The sequence below is a fragment of the Monopterus albus genome, unplaced genomic scaffold (assembly GCF_001952655.1).
Source record: "Monopterus albus unplaced genomic scaffold, M_albus_1.0 scaffold260.1, whole genome shotgun sequence".
Taxonomy (NCBI): Eukaryota; Metazoa; Chordata; class Actinopteri; order Synbranchiformes; family Synbranchidae; genus Monopterus; species Monopterus albus.
This window is the reverse complement of record NW_018128140.1, coordinates 1,867,088-1,880,554: the sequence shown is the minus strand read 5'-3', so window position 1 is coordinate 1,880,554 and position 13,467 is coordinate 1,867,088. Positions and strand designations below refer to the sequence as shown.

Genomic DNA, 13,467 nt, shown 5'->3' with positions numbered 1-13,467 from the left:
CAAGAGAAGCCTTGAGGCAGTGGTTCGCAGAATGTCCCTCTCCGAGCTCAAATCATGTATTGAGACCTCGGTGTCAGATGGCCATCACTAGTGCGCACTTTGAACATTACCATCTCAGTTCAGTTAACAGTGAATCAGTGTTGCTTTAACAAAACTACAACATTTACTGAAGTAATAAAATCACATGACTACACACTTGTTGTGTTTCAGTCCATCAGAATCCCTCATCTTGACCAAATATCCCTCTAGTTTCTCATGGTGTGACAGAGCTCGGTCCAACTTAAGTATTAAAAAAAAAAAACATTATTAAAACTTTAAAGCATCAAAATGCAAAGTGATTCTATATGACACACAAATGCATCAAATCCTCACAATGTGAGAATCTGAAACCAGGAAATATTTGACATTTTTGCTTAAAAATGACAAATTATAACTTGATTATCAATATTTGCTGACTGATATTTATACATATATATATTTTGTTTGTTTGTTTGTTGATAACTTACATGATCAGCTCTGCAGCCCTAGTCTTAATAGTTTGTATTCCAGTTAAAAAGTTTGTGAAATTCAAAAATAGCATGTAGGAAGGTCATTTTAATTCATGAGACCCACTGCTGAGCAGTCAGTCATTTCAGCTTCCAGTTAAATGTACATTTGTTTCTAAAAATTCAGGTGTGCTGATTTCTACCTTTTCTTGGTTACATGACTGGTGAAACCTAAGCATGATCAGACAGGGGTTTCATCGACTCCGTTCAGACTCAGTTGATCATCTTCTGTCCCCTGAATGTTTGATTGTCCTCTTAAACTTTGCTGCAGGAATCTTGGATTTCGTCTGATAAATGGTCCAAAACCAGAAGACGATTCAGAGCAAATATTCATGTGTGAGAAGCTGCGATCAGCGAGGTTTTGGACCTTTTGAGTAAAATAACTTGAATGATAAATCAATCAGGTAAATTGTTGCAGATTCATTTTCTGTTCTACTACAGTGAGTCTTGAATTCTCTTCAAACAGTTTCCTTTAGTGAGTTGGAATTTTGTGTGTGTCCTATTCGGGCGATATGTCCTGCTGCCACTGTGTCTGAAAAGCAAGGTTTAAGTTTGAGGCAGTGCAGTGAACCACTTCCTTATTTCACCCCAGCAGATGGCAGCCTAACATTTCATTTCAAACCGCTTCTCTGTGGACCTACATGGTTATGAGGATGTTCATATTTGACATTTAAGTGGCTTAATTATTCGGACTCTAATAAAGACTACATGCTTCCTGTTTAAAGAAGAAATAAATCACAGAATTACAGTTGATAAAGGGGAAATTCTGCCATGTAAAGCTACACCTTTTTCAAGGACCACTTCTTGAATGCACTAAAAACTCAATGACCCCTGTCAGACTTTTGGAACTCCTGAATAACTGGAGTTTCCTTTGTGAACACTTGAAACCCCTTTTATGATCCATGAGGCCTTTCTACAACCACTGGAGCATCTTCAGGGGCTGTTGCCACTTTCACAGGAACTCACCTGGTCGCACCAAGGACTTCTAGAACATCCCCAAGGTGCCCATAACTCATGAAAGAACTACTGGGACACCATCAGTATTTATGGGATCATCCAAAGGATTTGCTGGAACACCTTCACAAACTCCTGAATTCACCCAAGGACTCCTGTAACACCCTTCCAGGATTTTGTAAATCAAAAAAACTCTTAGGGGCCACTGTATTTACTTCAAAATCTCCTGGAAACCCCTCAAGGACCACTGGATCTGCAGCCACATATTTAAGGCACCAAGTTCCTCAAGGGCCTCAGTATTCCTGTGAGAACATGCTGAACTCCCAGAATTCCCTCAGGGCCCTCCTGAAGACGCAACAGCTCCCGAAGCCCTCCCAGAGAACATGTTACATCTCCAAGGATTCCTGAGACACCTTAGAGAAGTTCAGGAGACCCTCACAGACTCCAGGTTTGTACGCTTAGGTGAGTATGGTTTGGGTTTTTATGGTCTGTTGCAGTTCTGTTTCCTGTTTATCATTCATAACTTCACAATAAGACTCCACAGAAATAAATAAGTAATATTCCACAGTAGCCTTTATTTACACAGTCATCCACAATGTTAATTGATAGCAGTAATGTAAACATAAGGCTACTTGACATTATTACACTGTCACTCTGGTGTGGCCCAGTGGGTGGTGCTGTGAGTCCATTGGTGATGTCACAGCGCCTCTGTTACCCCCACAAAAAGCATGTTTAGAGGACAGGAACTGAGAACCACGAAATGAAGAGACCAGTTTATTTTCAAGGTTACAAGTGCATCCTCATATGAAACCTGTTTATAAAACGAGCCATGGCGCTTTCTGGGTGCGTCCCGAAGTAGCACCCAGTAAGAACGTTCTGTGGACAGTCACATCATAAATGAAGATTCTGACAGTTTCTTTTCGTTACAGATGAAGAGTGTGTTGTGTCTGTGCCAATGCAGACCAGTTAGCCACACTTGGATCTCAATGTAAAAGCATTAATAAACCTTGACCTGTGGGCACAGCGGGGTGGAAAACACTGACCTGATGTTTCCCTTTAATTTACTGTAGCTTCTGGGAAACAACACTGTATCTGTAGCCTGCTCACTGTGAAGGTGACAATACTGCTCAGACCATCCAGGTAAGTTTTATTTTTGTTCATTTTTGAAACCTTTAAGACATTTTATTTTTATATTTAATTATCTTTAATTGTCAAGAAACAATCTTTCTTTTTTGAACATTCATGTTTATGTGTAGTTTGTCTTTTACATCTTAAACAACTTATTTCTGCAGTTGACTGAGACTTCTTGGAAAATCTGAATCCTTGACTGCACCGCCAAGGACAAAGTGGTCACTGTGTGGAACTGCAGGGCCGCTCACAGAAAGGTAAGGCATATGTAAAACCTATGGACAATTTGTTTGTCTGTAGCAAGTCTTTGCATGTTGATTTCCATAGAAAGCATCATAAGGGGGCCAAACTAAAGGTACTTTTGTTTTGTAGAACTGGTCAGCAGGCTTAGAACCAGCAGTCCACTCCTTTAAATTGCACAGAAGATCAGACTCTACCGTGGCACAGAACCAGCCTCCCGATTATAATCCAGCCTTTTCCAGATGTTATTTCTTCCGCCGCAGAATCTTGAGAACTATCTAATATGCCACTGGGAGCTGAAGCTCAGTTTTGCTGTTCTTATGTGAACACGGCTCACTAATTTAGACTTTGATTCAAGCAGGCAGCCTCTCACCAGTGACCAGCACAACTCTAATCTAGCTATCAAACAGTTCGAGTCAGTCGAGAGATTTGGGTCGAGATGAAAGAGGATGATGTGCAGTGTTTCCCCTAGGTTTACAGCTTTTGGGGGGTGGCAGCGGCGATCATGTAGAGACAGAAATGACATGATGTCGTGTAAATAAGATAAATAACATAAGGCTATTTAGTTTGTTTAAAAAAAGAACATGGTACAGACCTGTTCTATAGGAAAGGTAACCTTAAATGACTTCTGCTGTGATCTGGCGCTATATAGAAAATAAAATTAAATAAAATGAACTTGACCTTCAAGGGGGGTGGGGTGCCCCCCTAATATAATGGTAGGGGAAACACTGGCTAAAAGCAAAGCAAAAAAGGGAAAGGCCTCGATAGCTGCTACTGCTATGTGCAGCTGCCATGTTGGTACAGGGCCACGGTGCCTCTTAATGCATGTCTATCCACAGAACTAAAATTCACTGAATTCATTTTAGTCTGTTTTCGCAGCACTTTGGTTTGTCACAGATCCAGAGCACTTCATGTAGATAGAACCACTAATGCTTCTATGACACAGTATTTAAGATGATCTTGGCCTTACATAGTTCTGTCTTACTTGCATGCCACAGTTCTTTTACAAAATTATGTTTCTAGTGAAACAGTGTTTTGCTGATTTACATTTTCAATTCACACATTTACACAACCCAGTGTTTGGTTCCAGTGTCTCAGCAGGGCTGTGCAGCTGCAGGCTCGGTCCATACTATTGGACTACTGTACAGTGCTACCAGCTCTTTTCTTTTTTTTGGAACTGTTGCATATTAGTTACACATTTGTGCTTTTACAGCCAACATGGAGGTGACATTTTGTCATGTTAGCAAACATTTTAAGTAAGGATTAATTGAAATAAATTCAACATGATAGCAACAGTGGTGGTAATATTATTTCCTGTTGTGTTCCTTTCATTACAACATCCAAAAGCAGCGCAGACCTCCAGTGTTTTCTACTCTGTGGTGGTGGGAGAGAAAACAGTCCTGATGTATTTGAAACAACAGACTTGAAAGTTGTGACAAATACATCAGATGTGCATGGAGTGATACAGAGTTCTCTACATAATGTGTTCTCATAACTCTACATACTGTAAATAATAATACCTCCTGAGCCACAAACGTGGCTTGTATAGCACATTTCTATCCTTTATGCTGGCTTTCACACTACTCTATTCACCCATTCGCACTCTCAAGTGCTCACACATTAACTGGACAAGCCGGGAATCCTCCTGAGCCGCCCTCGCTTTCTTCATCACACCTTTCTCCTGTTTCAGGAGGCACTTCACTTAACTTCACTCTATCTTCATCTATCTTAAATAGATTAGATCTTATTTAGATGACATCTGTCTTAGGCCCAGAATAGACTGTTGGAAAATCAACTGGAGAAAACTGAATTTTGTTTATTCAGTAAACGAACTTGTGGTGGTTAACACCACTGACTTTGGTACGGCAAGTCGGGGTTCGATTCACTGTCCCTGTCACCTCCTCAAACCAAGCAAACTGATATACACACACCCACACACACACACGCTGCACCTCCAGCCAGCTCTGTGTTGTCTTAACGGGCAGACGGACTCCCAGGAGGATTGTGGGAAGCCGAATATCTTAACGAGAGTGTGACCTCCTGCTGAGTGGGTGGCTCATTAGCATATTAACATCATGAATATGTGCACAATTAATGAAGGGCCTCTGCAGACTTCCTGTCAGTCTCTGTGTTTGCTCAGGTCTGAGAAAATTTACTGGAACGAAGATGGAGAAATCAGCTGAACTTGTGATGGAAGTGTTGTCACTGTGGGGAACTGCTAATCCTGACTCCAGGTCCAGTAACAGGCTGCTTGTGACGCTTTCAGCCACTACTCCCAGTGAAGGCTAGTGAGCCGTGAGTTGGTTTTTATTCTATCAAAGTGCTGTTTACCAAAACACTCTTAACCACATGTCCCAGCATCCAAGTACAAAGGTGGCAGTAAGACACCAAAGGTCAGTGTGATGTTATCATAATGATAACACAACTGATATAACGTCACCATGGCAACAATACAATTAACATTATGAGATTACTGTGGTAATACTACAAGTTGTCATTTATGTCACCATAGCAACAATATCATGATGTCATTGTTGTAACAAATAAGTAAAATTTGTTTTCATGAGGTCACTGTAACAAAATAACTGCTGTTGCGTGATGTTATGTGTGGCTTAGGGGTAGAATGGTCGTCTCCCAACCAGAAGGCTGGAGGTTTGATACATGGTGCCTGCAGTCCACATGTCGTTGGGGGCAAGACACTGAGCTCCAAGTTGCCCCCGATGGCCAGAGCAGCACTGTGAAGGGACAGCGCCGCCATCGGTGTGTGAGTGTCAGTTAGCACCGCAGATGGCCACCCTGGTTCTGTACCAGAGACAAATTCCTTGTGTATGTAACATGTTTGGCCAGATAAAGCAATTATCACTATCATGATGTCATATTTTATTTCAAAACAAAACAAAAAAGTTGACATGAAAGCAGATGCTCCGGAAAAGTTAATAAAGCTAAACTTAAAGTGAGACAAGTGAGCAGAGTTTGTTTGACATGGAGCAGGTGGCTGTACCTCCTGTCACCCGCTCGTGTCTTTGAACTGTGTTACCCAGAAGCCACTGGTGGGTGGCCATGTCTGGAAGCCTCATTTACAAGTCCAACCTCAGAAGAGACAAAGCTTTGCTGACACCTAAAGAAGACAAAATTTAGAAAAGAGAGGGGGCATGAGGAGAGATAAAAGCTGGGGGAGGAATCAAGACTAATTATCAAGTCTCACTTTAATGACAGCGACAGCAGAAGAAGAAAGTGCAACAGGAAGTTGTAATTATCACCTGCCAGCGGTGGTCAGGCCCAGAGAAGAAGAGATGCCAAGAAGAACAGAGATCCAGAGTTCAGCACCGTATCTGTGTAACAGTGACAAAAGCAGGATCCGTCACCAAAATAATCTTCATCATATCTGTGAAGGATCAACATCAAGCCCAGTGCAGCTCAGTGATTAACCTAGCAAACATCCACACACTGTAACTACATACATTTATTCAGGTACTGAAATCATAATATGACTGTTATGGAATCCCAGTGTGAAGGGAGACTGCAAACACACTGGATCTTTGTTTTTTCAGTGAGTATCATTTTCAGTAAAGTAGTCAGTGTCCTAGGGCATTTCTCTTTTTTTTCATCATGTATTCTACCATGTAATGCTGAGCAGTTGGAGGCCTAAAGGATAAAGACCTTTATTGGCCAAATATGTTACACACCAGGAATTTGTTTCCGGTATAGAACCGTGGCAGCCATCTGCGGCGCCACCTCAACTGATGCCATCTAGCCATTGGGGGCATTCAGTGTCTTGCCCAAGGACACTTTGACACGTTGACTACCAGGCACCGAGAGTTGAACCTTCAACCTTCTGGTGGGAAAACGACTGCTCTACCACCGCACCACAGTTGCCTCTAAAGTTTAGAGAAGTGAGCCTGTGAGCAAAAGGTTCAGTCCCGAGACCAGGCAGGGTCACATCTGGGTGGGAGAGGTGGCAACGCGATGCCTGGTCCACTGTGGTACCCCTGAGCTGCTCCAGTGAGGCTGCATTGGCCACAGGTCTGTGGTTGTACTGGGCAGCCTCCAGGTGGGAACGTGCACCTGTGTGAAGGAAAATGGGGTGTTCTTGGCTCAGTGGTCTGACCCGGAATAAAAACACCACAGTAACTTCCTTAGAGTATTAGTTTAGTTTCCTCATTTTCCCTCCACATTTTGTTGTGCAGTTAATTCCTACTTATGTTCGCTGCAATGACACCTGTCGGGAGGCTGCGTCATTTTGTCTGAACACAGATGTGTGTGAGAGACTTGTACTGTAGGTAGGAGCGGCTGTGAGAGGCGACTGTGGTTCAGTGGGTAGAGCAGTCGTCTCTCAACTGGAGGGTTGACGGTTCGAATCTGGGTGCCTGCAGTCCACATGTTGAAGTGTCCTTGGGCCAGACATTGAATGCCCGGAGGCATGGTTAGACCCATCGGTGTGAGTTGGCGCCGCAGATGGCTTCCTCAGTTCTGTACCAGAAACAAATTCCTTGTTTATGTGTAACATACTTGGCCAAATAAAAGTGATTATTATTATGTTCTGATTGTGGGTAAACACTGCTGTCTTTCTGAGGACCAGGTTTGAACCGGTAGTGAAGACATTTGTGCCCTGTGAGGACATTGGGGTGGTCCTCACTAAATACATGGACACGTTCCACATGTGCACTAGGAACATGATTGTTTATCAATAAACATCCTCTTTAACCCCTAAAACCATTGTTGTCAGATGACCTCCATCCTGCTGGTCCCTGTAGTTTGTCCAGCTGACCGACCTTCAGCAGTGCCTCACCGAAGTCAGACAGACACACACACACACACACACACACACACACACACACACACACACACACACATACTTAGTTCACTGATGCCCTAAAAACTGTATGTTTGTGGTGGCTATATATAGATATGTGTGTGTGTGTGTGTGTGTGTGTGGTGAAGCATTAGAGAACAAATTAAAAACTGACAAATTCAGTGATGAAGAAAAATGGCTTTGGAGGTGATTGTATTAGAATAGATTTCACATTTAAACATCGATATTTCATTTTATTAAATGACCTTTATTTGGATGGTCTTTACATTCAGTCATCTTATTAGATCTCATGTTCCATGATCCTCTCATTTCATATGTTTGTAGATGGTAATAGAGAAGCAGTTAGACTTCTGCTGCTCTGCAGACTCAGGATAATCACTAATCAATACACATTAGTCATCATTCTTGAATACCTGTGCATGTGAGTGTGTGGACACTAAGGTCAATTATACACCCACAAAATATCCCTCATATTTAGTACTAATCTAGATCTAAACATTAAATATGTACGCTCACTAGATTTTAAATGACTGATGCTTCTACTTAAAATAATGGATGAGTACTTCCTAACACAGCTGGGATCATATAATAAGATATGCCCTTAATCAGATAACAGGAACAGCCAGCTCTAAGATATTTAATGTGTATGTCTACCTATTACCTCACCTGTCACCTGTTCTATAGCATAAAACCTGAACAGCAGGTATTAAACTGTTTACAGCTGCACGTCTGATGAATTAGCTTACAAATGCTAAACAGAAAGAATAAACCAGGATGTTAGCTGCTCTGGTTCATATAAACTCACTGCTAACAGCACGTCTGTTTGTCTTTATGTGTTTACATTAAAAACCTAAAACATTCATTAGTTCATTTAATCAAATATTAAATATGTCAAATTACAGCCTGACTCGTACGCAGTTGGTTGAAGTGTTTAATTATGCTAATTGCTAATGCCGACTGCAGAGCCTGTACACGTCTGGTGTTCATTGGCTGCTACTTCAGTCCTGTAGCTTAGTGGAATCATTTGCTTCAGCTAAATCCGTGTAGCCTCAGTGTATTTGTGTCTCTGTCCAGCCCAGCAGCCGCACTGTGTTATTGACAGGGACATAAAGCTGCTGCTACATATGGCAGCAGGTCCATGTGTGTTATTGATTAGGAACACAAATCTGGTTCAGAGTCAATCAGACCACCCCAAAAAACCCGCCAGGACCAGCTACCCACTGGTTAATTAAACCTTTAATTTCCTCTGTCAATACTGCATTAATATCTCTGTATTGATCTGAGTGTGTGTGTGTGTGTGTGTGTGTGTGTGTGTGTGTGTTCCTCACGCATCATTAGAGAGCAGTGTTCAGTCTAATTAATCAAACTCCCATTACAAGGAAAGACGCTTTATCAGACGCTGTCTCTGCAGTTTGATTATTTCCACCTTTTATCTTTTAGCTCATTGTGTTTTATATTTTATTAAAGACCATCCTGCAGCTGCACTTGGCTCCAAATAATCCGAGAATGACTCCTCTTCATTTTTCCCACACTGACTGTTGCTCTTCCTCAGTTTATTTATCATGTTGGGGGAGGAAAATTTGGGATTTATGTTACTAAGTTACACAAATAAAACTCATTTGACTTTCTAATCTTAGTTTTTAAGCACTTTACTTCCAAGAGTTAAGAAACCTAGAAGCTTTAAAATCTAAAGACCAAAAACATTTTGCAGTAAATGAGATTAAGGCACAAAAAAGAAATTAAAGGCTAAATTAAGTCCATAAAGTAAAAGTAGAACTGTTACACTAGACATGCATTAAAACAAACCCACAGAGACACATTTCACTAAAGTGCTTAAAGAAAGAAAACACCGAGTTCCACCTCCATCTCTGCGCTTTAATGGTCCAAAATGATGTGGCTCCCTTGGCAACCAGTCATCAGACAGCAGCTCTTCATCTGGAGGCTGGAGACATCAGAAGTCATGGAAGTGGAGCCTGAAACGGGGAGAGCAATGTGCTGCTATTACACCGAACCCCCATCAGCCTGCACACTGGGGCTGGAAGGCCAGACACACAAAAACTGCCCTTTACTCTGTCACACTGCTGCTCAGAGGGCAGACGAAGGAAAAATAAATGGAACAGCTGCCCCTCAAGACACGACATGAAAGGACAGATGTTAGGGTACAGGATTATTATTACAATACTGGTTTACTACAACTTTGTTTTGTTGTAGTTTTTTCCGACATTTCTATCAGTAATAATAAAAATGTGCTGTAATCAGCAGTAAAAGTATTCAGGTCCTTTACTTAAAAGTACCAATGTAACGCTGAAAATACTCAGTAAAAGTGTAGTATTCAAGGTTGGATACAAGTACAAAGAAACATCCTCAAAGTAACAAAAGTACTGGTAGTACAGAAAATGCCCCTTGACTGCCTTATTAATAGTCACTGCTCATCCAAAAGAAGCCAGGTGAGCTGGCCGTCTGATTGGGGGGGGTGTCCTGGGTGCCTCCCACCGGAGGTCCAGCTGGCAGGAGGCCCCAGGGTAGACCAGGAACATCCTGGCAAAATTATATATCCCATCCCATGTAGCCTGGGAATGCCTCAGGACACCCCGGGATGAGCTGGAGAATGCTGCTGGGTAGAGGGACGTCTGGGCCACCCTACTGAACCTGCTGCCCCGTGACCCGACCCCAAACAAGGGGCTCATAACGGGTGGAGGGATTAATAGTGTTAATCTTCATCACCACTTCACTGTTAGAACTACTTTATAGTATTAACTACTTCATATACAGTTCACCACTTTAGTGGAGTGGCTCTGAAATTAGGGGGTGGGCCGCTCCAAAGGTCACCATATACAGTAAGTCTGTGGGGTCGTCACATGACTAATGGGAGATTAAAGAAGAAAACACTAAGTTCTTATGTACTGTTTAGTGAGTACCCAACATCAACAGTAAACCATAACTAATAAGCAGATTGTCTGTCCAATATGGTAACAATAACGCAATCCGTGTGACTGTCCCAGCAGCAGCACCACTGGACCATCATCATCATGGAAACTAAAAGTTACAATCATGGAAGCATCGCCGTTTGGTGAGGTTTAGGTGTGTCAGAATTGTGGTCAGACTAGTGCTGGGGTTACATGACTGCTGGTGGTTACAACCTACTGACACAAGTGACTTGTGGAGCCACTGTTAGCAGGAGGACGGTCAGATACAAACGGCATCAGCAGTGATACAGCAAAACACAGCTGTACTAATGAAGCACAAACATTGCTGGGCAGGGTGGCCCTTCCCTCTGTCTGTCTCAGACTCAAGTTAATTCCACCTTCAGTCTACCCAGACAGATATTGGCTCCATTTAAACCTCTGTCTGCTGTTAATCCCTCATTTCTGTCCTTTCCTTTCCTTTTAAACACAAACAGAAACCCGCCGTCTGTCAATCTCTGGATGCTCTGTCGTGCTCTGTTAGCCTCTAGACGCTCTGCCGCGCTCTGTCAGCCTCTGGACGCTCTGCCGCGCTCTGTCAGCCTCTGTCAATCTCTGGATGCTCTGTCGCACTCTCTCAGCCTCTGGACGCTCTGCCGCGTTCTGTCAGCCTCTGGACGCTCTGTGAGCCTCTGGATGCTCTGTTACACTCTATCAGCCTCTGGATGCTTTGTCAGCCTGTGTTTCCTCTCTGGCCCTGGTTATCTCGTCTCTTTGAGGAGCACATTTCAGCCTCGTCACCCTGTCGGCAGTGTGCCTCAGTCTGCTGACACTAATGAAAATCATTTCTGGCAAATCCAACTAGACCTCAGAGGGGAGACACTGCTGCTGCTCAGCAGCTTAGAGGAAGCATCCAACCAAAAGACCTCTAACACCATCAGACTCCTGCAGGAGGCACTGGGGTTGCTGCATGTAAGAGATGTCGTATTTCACTCAGCTTCCTGTAAAACTGACCAGTATATAAACTGAAATGTTACATAATTATTTACAGCTTTCCAAGTTCCGACTACTGAGCAGCTTCTATGGTGGTTTTGTATCTGTCCTGTAGTCACAATGCAACACTCTGATAGAAGCTGCTTTATTTTGTGCCCGTTTCAAGCTAGGTGCTATGCTTTTATGTAGAGGGGGTGGCAGAGACGAGGAGTACATCCGAATTCTCTCAACCTTAGTCTTTCCCACGTGAGCTGTTAGGAAAAGATGTGAGGAGAGGAATTAAAGAAATGGTTTTAGAGACATGAGCCTTCATCTGTAGCATCCAAATACCAAGTGATTTCTGATAAAGGTGCATCTTCCATAAAATACTTCTTTGAATGATGGTCTCATTTATCCTTACTCATGTCTCCTCCAGGCAGCACCCTGGGTCCCCAGAGCAGATGTAGGGCACATCCAAGGAGTCGTCTATCTGCTCTGAGGAGCGAGGATACACCAGAGCATCCCTTGTGGAAGACTTTTAGGAGCCAACACACCCCTTTGCCCGAAATCAGTTTGCATTTCAGAGGGCAGAATGTCTCATGTCAGTAATTGTCCCCTTGAATCTTACATGGAAGGAACTAAAACACAAGTGAGTGGAACATGGGCCTTTATAAGTAGCTGGATATCCAGGGATTTATCCAGGGACATCACCATGATGGGCGACAGGAACGACTTCTGGGGGAACAGGGATCGAGGAGAGATGAACAGTGACATAAGGGACACTTTGTTGTTGATGGATTTAGTTTTTTTTTTCTTTTAAAAGAGGCCTTATTACATCTGGCAGGGGACTGCAGGTTAAGATAAACCTCTGGCCAGCTCTGGTGCATTTACATAAACACTTATCAATGAACTCTGTGACTGTGTAAAATAAATTAGGTATGATCTCCCTGAGCAGTGAGTCGGTGTGCATGAGCTCGTCACTGGATGCCAGGGCCTCAGTGTCTGTATGTTTCTCTTGTTAATGTTAGTTTGTATGTGTGACACACGTGCGTGTTTGTGTGTGCGCCCGGGGGCATCCCTAAACTAGAAAAACAATTACATTAAGAAGAGTCAGCCAGGCGGGGTGGAGGGGAGAGCTGGCTGCAGGGAGGAGGTGGAAGACAAACATCCTGCCAGTAAACACTCTCCGAGAGGAGACAAGTGGGGTGGGTGGCGATATCCTGAGGCGTCTTTGTGCTGGAGCTGAGCGACTCTGCTGTGTGTGTGCAGGCCGTGAGGCTTCATCTCAGGTACTGAGCGTCACTTTAATTGATAACTGGGATGCAGACTGCAGCCTGAGCACTCGACCAGCACAGCTGCTGCTCCGTCCTCCATCGCTCCCGTCTGGAGTCTGACTGATTCTTTAAAACACAAGCTGGGGGGTTGGACCAGGTCTCTTCTCTGTCAGGTTTACACTTAAACAAACATGTTTCCATCTTGACATCGGTCAGTATGACTCTGATACCTGTATCCAGAGGCGGAGCACCTACAACCTTTATTTCAGCACACTGCCATAAAAAGCAACACATAGCCACAAGTATGTGGATGCCCAAACACTTCAGCCTTGTTATAGTGACACAGTGTTCATTAAACCTCTTGTGGAGATGTCTGCTGTTTGTGTGTGAGTTTCTGAGGGACCATCCAGAAGCTCTATATTTGCGGTTCTTACCCTCTTTTTTTTTTTGGGCCCCCTTTAGAGGATGGAAATATTTTTGTAGCACCTCAGATACTTTGTCAGAAAACAACACACTGCTGGTGCTGAACACTTTACTGTGTTACTGTTGTCACAGTCCCAGTCCTGGGTCATGTTTTCCCTGTTGCTCTAGACCCTGCCCCATGTCTCAGGTTCTTTTCCCATCTGTGTTACTGGCTC

At 43.3% G+C, this 13,467-nt stretch overlaps 1 long non-coding RNA gene across 4 annotated transcripts; it reads left to right on the top strand.

The window, feature by feature from the left end:
- Nucleotides 1-6: 6 nt before the first annotated feature.
- LOC109972572 (uncharacterized) lies at nucleotides 7-12,624 on the top strand. 4 transcript variants are annotated; one of them, XR_002276706.1, is made up of 4 exons: nucleotides 7-1,961; nucleotides 2,570-2,639; nucleotides 2,792-5,162; nucleotides 11,992-12,624. It is a non-coding gene; the product is annotated as an uncharacterized LOC109972572 (long non-coding RNA). The 4 variants fall into 4 exon arrangements; XR_002276708.1 differs by lacking the exon at nucleotides 11,992-12,624 and having other exon boundaries at nucleotides 2,792-2,884; nucleotides 5,008-5,556; XR_002276707.1 differs by lacking the exon at nucleotides 11,992-12,624 and having other exon boundaries at nucleotides 2,792-2,884; nucleotides 3,000-5,556.
- The last annotated feature ends 843 nt before the right edge of the window (nucleotides 12,625-13,467 follow it).